The sequence below is a fragment of the Brachyhypopomus gauderio genome, chromosome 6 (assembly GCF_052324685.1).
Source record: "Brachyhypopomus gauderio isolate BG-103 chromosome 6, BGAUD_0.2, whole genome shotgun sequence".
In the NCBI taxonomy this organism is placed as follows: Eukaryota; Metazoa; Chordata; class Actinopteri; order Gymnotiformes; family Hypopomidae; genus Brachyhypopomus; species Brachyhypopomus gauderio.
In genome coordinates this window covers 29,594,464-29,602,690 of record NC_135216.1, presented here as the reverse complement: position 1 = coordinate 29,602,690, position 8,227 = coordinate 29,594,464, and the positions used below count along the sequence as shown (strand labels likewise).

The 8,227-nt window shown below is 43.0% G+C and overlaps 1 long non-coding RNA gene across 2 annotated transcripts in view; it reads left to right on the top strand.

The window, feature by feature from the left end:
• Positions 1-4,371: 4,371 nt before the first annotated feature.
• Positions 4,372-8,227, top strand: part of LOC143517636 (uncharacterized) — a 16,000-nt gene continuing 12,144 nt past the window's right edge. Inside the window, exons 1-2 of one of the 2 annotated variants that reach the window (XR_013132003.1) lie at positions 4,372-4,873; positions 4,966-5,052. This is a non-coding gene — a long non-coding RNA (uncharacterized LOC143517636). Of the gene's footprint in view, positions 5,053-8,227 lie in introns of both variants that reach the window. The other variant, XR_013132002.1, reaches the window with a different exon arrangement.

The window sequence follows — 8,227 nt, the reverse complement described above, 5'->3', positions numbered from 1 at the left end:
ATAGAACCAAAGCAAAAGTCTCACAGGAATAAAAGCTTTTATTATAAGATGTATTCCTGTCATTTGTCAGCGCAACATCTAAAAAATCAGTGGAAATGAAAGGGGAATTCAGATCAGTGTCCTGCCTGACTGTCCCAACAGCGTCTCCCCCTCCCCTCCATCCTCACTGGGTTTAAAGGTCTAAAATGGCACAACCCCAAACATAAAGGTCTTCTGACACCAGAGGTGTAGGTGAGGTTCCCAGCTACTGTGGTGGAGATGAATTAGATGTTCACTTCAAATCTCATATACTTTACACAAGTTATTATACTGATGTTTAAATTACTGGATCATACTATACAGCACCAAACTGGCAATTTAAAGGATTAGTAGACAAATGCTTGGAGAATTATTTATGTTCCGTCATGTTCACACTGAGGGCAGATGTGTCATACACCAATACACCAGGAGAGTGAGGTGGTTCTAGGGCTGGTGGAGTCTGGTGACTTCTGCTGTCTAATTATCTAAAATAACCTGTACCAAGTCTTCAGTGCCTAAACTGAGTTTTACCTTTATTAATGCAAGAAGGCATAATCAGAGGAGACACGTTGAACTCAGTGACCAACCCTAATCCTCCTGTGACCTTTGATGAGCAATCTTTTGTTTCTTTGTTGTGTTGTGTATTCACACACTTGTGTAGCCTGATGTATTGTGTCCTGTGGTGTATTTACACTGGCAGAGTCCTGTTGTGTTGTGTAATGTTGTGTAAACACACTTGTGTAGTCCTGTGTATTCTGTTGCTGCACTGTTGTCATGTTACACTACGAACCAGGAGAAATAAAACTGTGTGTCTACTACATGGAGGAATGAGAAGACGCCACCTAAGAAACTGGGATGTGAAACTCACCGGGAAAGGTCTGTGGGTAACCGGGAGTTTTGCTTTCAGTCACATAATAGTATCCCCCCCCCCCCACACACACACACACGCACACACAGATCTGTGTGTACTTCATATCCTACAGACATGCTTCATTTCTTTTGTCCTCTGGTGTGCAGCCCTTCTGTACACAGTGAACCTGGAGGTCTGTGAAGATGCAGCATCCAAACTTTGGACCTGAAGTGCTGAAGAAACTGGGAACAGCAGGCAGTGCATTTACAATCGTTCTGTTTCTGGTTGTTTTCCAGTACACAATGAAGATGGACTTTGTATGTCCCTGTGAGCCGTATGAAAATCAAGTGTTCAGTACTATTTCTATTGATGTGCCAATGTTAACACAGTGAGAAATACCTCACTTAAAGGCCTCAGTGCTGAATAAGTTGGTAACTTACATTATTTAATTCAGTCAAAGGTATTATTATGTTGGTTTCCTCAGTGGTTTGATTCTCTTTATCTTTGCATACAATTTGCTCATGCCAGGATGTGATGTTTCGTTCAGTTGTTTGAATGCAAACGTACCAGTCCCCATCAATAAAAGCACTTATGATCCATCATAATGCAAGAGAGAATATTTTAACCAAGCGTCTACAGAGCATGCAAGAACAGACACATGTTGCTTTGCATTTAAAAGCGCATGTACTACTCATGTTGATCTTACTATCAATTAAGCTTAGGATGCATAAAAGTGTTAAACATATTTTCAATATTTTTGGATTTGAGACTGAATTGTTAAACAGATAATCACAATTTAATAGCTAAAGGAAATATGTGATTTTCAATATCAGGGCTTACTAATTTGCTAAGGGTAGCACTCATCTCAATATTCTTCTGTCTTAGATCATTGGCCTCAGCAGACTTCTTGGTCTGTGTGTGCTCTGGACACTCCTCTCATGTGTGAGACTCCCACACTACTACTCAAACAGGAACAGGTAAACAGGTTCATAGAGACTAAAGTGCTGGAAACAGCAGCAGATGTTATTAAAGAACCATGTGAGGGGAAAATGCTGAGGATTCAAGAGAAAATATCTGAAATCAATGAAGCAATATCAGAACGTCAAATAGCTACAAACTCAGAAGAACAAAGGAAAAACTGGACTGAAATATCTGACCCGATGTTCTACCAAAAAATCACTAATCACTGATTTTAACAGAACAGTAGTTAAAATCTCCAAATCACCTTTACTTTGATTAATTTGTCATGATTTCAGCTTTACTTGTTTCTTTTTCAATGAAGTGTTAACTGGAATAAATATGATTAGCATTTTTGTCTTTGGAATAAATAATAGTTTGCTTTTAAAACAGGTTAGCTCTTAAGATTTCTGATGGAATAACCATATTCTTCATTTAAAAAAAATAATTTAAGCTTTTGTTAGATGTAAGTGTGAATCCCATTTTTAGAGCTTTAGTTACATCATGTAAATCCCACATTTATATTTGGAGTCTATTATTGAAGTCTGCTTGAGAGACGAACTGCACATGTAAGTGTTTTCTGGGATCATCCCTGTACCAGGGAAAGAAACAGATCCGACCAGGGAGATCCGACAACTTACACAGACAACTTACACCTTTGCACTAACTCCAACCCTACAGACTCTCCGACAGCCACCGTGCAATATTATATTCCACTGTGCAATATTTATATTTATATTGTAAATTCGAGATAGTGTAATTACTGTGTGTTATTTACTGTGTTTTTATGTCGTACTTGCTACTGCACTGGAGGAGGTGCTACAATTTCACTGTACTGTGTATAGTGACAATAAAAGGCATTCTAATCTGTTTTATCATGATTTATGGAGGGGGGGGGCATCTGGGGGGAGGGGTGCCTACAGTGGGGAAAACCCCCAGGATGTTCAATAACTGGCTGGTTTTTAAGAGGTAAGCTGCGCTGGTATCTGGTAGAATGCGGTTGACAAAATGCTCTGGCAATAGTGAAACCAGAGGAAAAGCAAACATAGGACACCAGGCGACACACTAGCTATCTCAAGAACTGAGAGGAAAACAACAAAAAGAACTTAAACAAAACAGTAGTGATGGTAACAGTGGGGCTTTTGGGAGATCGAATCAAATGAACCAGTTGATTCGGAAAATGATTCGATCTTGTGAAACGTTCGAATCATCACGCGCCACAGTGACATCTAGTGGACAACCAGGGTATAAATCAACAACTTCTTAACAGAAACAGAAGTTGAAGTGAAACAGAAGTGTTTTTTAATAAAAAATGACATGAAATATTAATGTCCCCCATAGCATATTGTGTTGCTAAATATATTTTAGTCATGAAAACAGGGTTGTTTTAATGATGTCATTAAGATTTTTCATTATGATACAATGTCAGTGGATTGATATAGCTGACATTATCATTTTACATTGCAAGGTAGGGAAATGCTTGTGTAATACTTTTTTAAATAAACATTACAAGTAATCAGTTGTAATCACTCATATCCTCTCTAGATTATTGCAATAGTCTAGCTGGATGTTCTGGTAAATCGATAAACAACCTCCAGCATGTTCAGAACGCAGCAGCGCGAGTTTGAACGAAAACTAAAAAGTTTGATCACGTTAGTCCCGTACTATCGTCATTACACTAGCTGCCAGTTAGATTCCGTATTGACTATAAAATACTTTTATTAACATATAAAACACTGCATGGCTTAGCTCCAGAGTATCTTAGTGAACGTATTGAACAATATAACCCAGCGCGTTCACTTCGCTCGCAGGACGCAGGGTTATTAACTGTTCCTAGGATCAAAAAGATCACAGCAGGTGGAAGAGCCTTTTCTTTTAAAGCTCCACAACTGTGGAATAATCTTCCTGCCTCTATTCGGGACTCAGACACAGTCTCAATGTTTAAAACTCGACTTAAGACTTATCTGTTTAGTTTGGCCTTTGAATAATCTGTTACATATTTACCACATCACATATCTTTCTTCTCCGAGGTTCACTTGGGGAGTAACACTGCAGTTGGAGCCTACAATACCAGTATCATCGCTCCGACACAGAATGAAAACCTGGCGTTCATCATAAGACATTTACATTGACAATATCAACACCCAGAACTTTCATTCTATTTACCTTATACTTAGCCTGATTGTGTGATTTATTTGTAACTTGTGTATTAGTCTGTATAATTTGATTCTGTGTCATCTTTAACGGGCCGCCCAATGGAAGATGGGTTTCCTTTTTGAGTCTTGGTCCTCCCGAGGTTTCTTCCTATTCCCCACCATCTAGGGAGTTTTTCCTCGCCACTGTCGCCTCTGGCTTGCTCATTAGGGATTTGGACCCATAGTATTGTTAACCTTGTAAATCCTGTAAAGCTGCTTTGTGACAACATGTGTTGTGAAAAGCGCTATACAAATACATCTCAGACCAGCTGCTTGAACTTAAGTGCGGACTAAAACGAAACCCGTTTTTGGAACAGTCACGTGACTTTCCCCTTTCGATACAGACTTCGAAACACACCGTGATTCAAATGAATCGATTCAGTTCGATTTCGCGTTTCGAGTCTGACGTCGCTACAAAACAGGTAAGTAGAAAACTTGAGTGGACACGAATGGCGCAGAGAGAAACTTAGAAAAGGAATCCCAGGAGGATTAGGGGGAAAAATCCCATTGAACAAAATACCAATACCGACAGGACTGCGGCACGAGAACGCGTGTTGTGAAAAGACTCGGCAAGGAGTTGTTGATATAGTTCCTACAAACGAGCACCACACGCACATCCATCCAAGCGGATATGAAAACCCTCTGTAGCGCAAACACAGTCGCTCAGCTCCAGATGCGGTCTCCAATTGACCATGGAATTAACACGGAGAATGAAGCGATCTACCTATTAAAACACAGCACAGAAAATACAAAAGAAAGGGGAGACACAAATAAACTCAAACACGTCCAGAACCTGGTGGCTGATTCTTCTGGTTAACACTGTGCACGATTGACTGCTGTTTCTCACCGACATGTGAGTGCGTGTAAAAGCTTTGTGTTCACCTTGGGTTCCTTTAAAATGTGTGATATGCTTATAATGTCATTAATAATTCAGTATCTTATCAGTTGTCAAAGTCATTTCTGAGTCTCCAAACACTTGACCAGAGTGGAACTGAGAGGAGGCATATCTGCTGGTGTGAAAGTTATAAAATGGTGAGTTCATTTTGTTGTAATTAAGTTTTAAAATTAAGAAAATAAAATTTTTTAAATAAGTTTTTTATAGTGATGTAATTGTATTTTTTCTAAGATGTGCTATTGTAGGATTGTCAGGATTATAGGACACCTTCACTGCTGAGTTACAGCTTTAGCCTAAAAATTAAAAATCTATTAGAATATATTTTATCAGAGGGAGGAATTTATATTTATTTATGTGTTGAATGTGAGATTGGGTTTTTATTTTTTTATTTGTTTGCTAAGTATATTTGTTGTCTGTTTCTTGCTAAACTGAGGTTTAAAGTTGTGTATTTGTGTGCTCGTTGTGAGGACAGGGTTTACATTTATTTATTCATTTATTTGATAAATGTGAGGACGGGGTTTACATTTATTTATTCATTTATTTGATAAATGTGAGGACGGGGTTTACATTTATTTATTCATTTATTTGATAAATGTGAGGACGGGGTTTACATTTATTTATTCATTTATTTGATAAATGTGAGGACGGGGTTTACATTTGTTTCTTTGTTGATTGTGAGGTCAGAGTTTATATTTGTAATGTTTCTATAAGGGGTCAAATAACGAGGAGTAGCAGCAGCAGACACAGCTCAAGGTCTACAGGATTCCTCTATCATTAACATCTTCTCTGTTGGGACCCTGAGTGGTCTAGGACGGTGTCCCACCATCTCCTGTTCTTCTCCAAGTTCTAGTTTTAGTCCTGCCAGGATCAGACAGTCTAGTACTTCTGTTAGTCTAGTACTGTCTTCAGAGGTTTTGTCTTTGGACGTTTTTTCCCTTTACTTGCTAATCTCAGTGGTGCCCATCATACTGGTCTCTGGTGTCTCAGTAGAGAAGAAGAGAGAAGAATGAGAGATGGAGGAATACGTCCTGCACCTTGTGGTCCAGTCATAACTTGTGAAGGACAATTTGACTTCAAGAGTGTTTACAAATGTGAACATCACTCAAGCCTAAGACTCATGATCAGGGATTATAACAGAACCTACACACTTACAGTTATTCTTGGTTATCCCACTGATAATCTTAAGTTTATGTTGTTCAGACAAAGAATCTTAAGGTGGTTGTAGATGTTTCTAGAATTGTCTCAATTTTCCTCAGAGCTCTTGGTCAGTACTTGTGGATCCCTTGTTTCACCCCACAGGGATTTCCTCATTTTAGTTTATACTGACCACTGGACACTGACCACTGGAAAACCTCCACTCTGTGATCAGTGAACCACGCTGTGTGTTTGAGTGAAGGAAGTGTGACTGTCCTGCTGGGAGACCCAGTCATGACCCCGTTTCAGTGTCCTGACACAGGCAGGCTGTTCTTGGTGTGAAATGTCCCGTTACCGTTCTCCTCTCTCTCTACACGTGACTTTGTGTCATGTACAACATTTAATTTAATTCATTTTATCTAGTGATAAAAATACAGTTCAGTAGAAGAAAAATTCATCCAACTACACAGAGACTCGACACAATGCTTCTAAGCTAACGTGTTCAGCAGTAGTGTTAGTATTAGTAGTGTTAGTATTAACACTGAGAACAGGTGACTGGAACTAATGATTTGGTCTCTGTACTGAGCCGTGACTTAAGAAACAACTTAAATGTATATTTTTGCAGTTGTTTACATGTATATTTTTGACTGTATTATTTATAGACACCTTCCCAAACCTTACGAAGGACAGAGGACTAACTTTCAACAAATCACTGAATGTCAGAAGCAGTTTGAACCTGAATGTTATTACTGTATCAAACATTACTAAAACTTCAAAAACAGTAAAAACTGGAAGAAGTATAGAATATGCAGATACAACTATGGTTAAATGTGTTTTAATATTTGTTGGATGTATAACATTAGCATCACTTGTTCTCTTAATTGGTGTTGTGTTAGGGGCAGTAATGTGGCCTAAGATAGAGGAATGCAGGGTTCCAGCAAAACCAGAAGGGGCAGCAGTAGGGGCTGTGGCGGGGCAATAGTGGCAGCAGTAGGGGCTGTGGCAGGGCAATAGGGGCAGCAGTAGGGGCTGTGGAAGGGGCAATAGGGGCAGCAGTAGGGGCTGTGGAAGGGGCAATAGGGGCAGCAGTAGGGGCTGTGGCGGGGCAATAGGGGCAGCGGTAGGGGCTGTGGCGGGGCAATAGGGGCAGCAGTAGGGGCTGTGGCAGGGCAATAGAGGCAGCGGTAGGGGCTGTGGCGGGGCAATAGGGGCAGCAGTAGGGGCTGTGGAAGGGGCAATAGGGGCAGCAGTAGGGGCTGTGGAAGGGGCAATAGGGGCAGCAGTAGGGGCTGTGGCGGGGCAATAGGGGCAGCGGTAGGGGCTGTGGCGGGGCAATAGGGGCAGCAGTAGGGGCTGTGGCAGGGCAATAGAGGCAGCGGTAGGGGCTGTGGCGGGGCAATAGGGGCAGCGGTAGGGGCTGTGGCAGGGGCAATAGGGGCAGCAGTAAGGGCTGTGGCAGGGCAATAGGGGCAGCACTAGGGGCTGTGGCAGGGCAATAGGGGCAGCGGTAGGGGCTGTGGCAGGGCAATAAGGGCAGCACTAGGGGCTGTGGCAGGGCAATAGGGGCAGCAGTAGGGGCTGTGGCAGGGCAATAGGGGCAGCAGTAGGGGCTGTGGCAGGGCAGTAGGGGCTGTAGCAGGGCAATAGGGGCAGCAGTAGGGGCTGTGGCGGGGCAATAGGGGCAGCGGTAGGGGCTGTGGCAGGGGCAATAGGGGCAGCAGTAAGGGCTGTGGCAGGGCAATAGGGGCAGCACTAGGGGCTGTGGCAGGGCAATAGGGGCAGCAGTAGGGGCTGTGGCAGGGCAATAGGGGCAGCAGTAGGGGCTGTGGCAGGGCAATAGGGGCAGCAGTAGGGGCTGTGGCAGGGCAATAGGGGCAGCAGTAGGGGCTGTGGCAGGGCAATAGGGGCAGCGGTAGGGGCTGTGGCAGGGCAGTAGGGGCTGTAGCAGGGCAATAGGGGCAGCAGTAGGGGCTGTGGCAGGGCAATAGGGGCAGCGGTAGGGGCTGTGGAGGGGCAATAGGCGCAGCGGTAGGGGCTGTGGCGGGGCAATAGGCGCAGCGGTAGGGGCTGTGGCGGGGCAATAGGGGCAGCGGTAGGGGCTGTGGCGGGGCAATAGGGGCAGCGGTAGGGGCTGTGGAGGGGCAATAGGCGCAGCGGTAGGGGCTGTGGCGGGGCAGT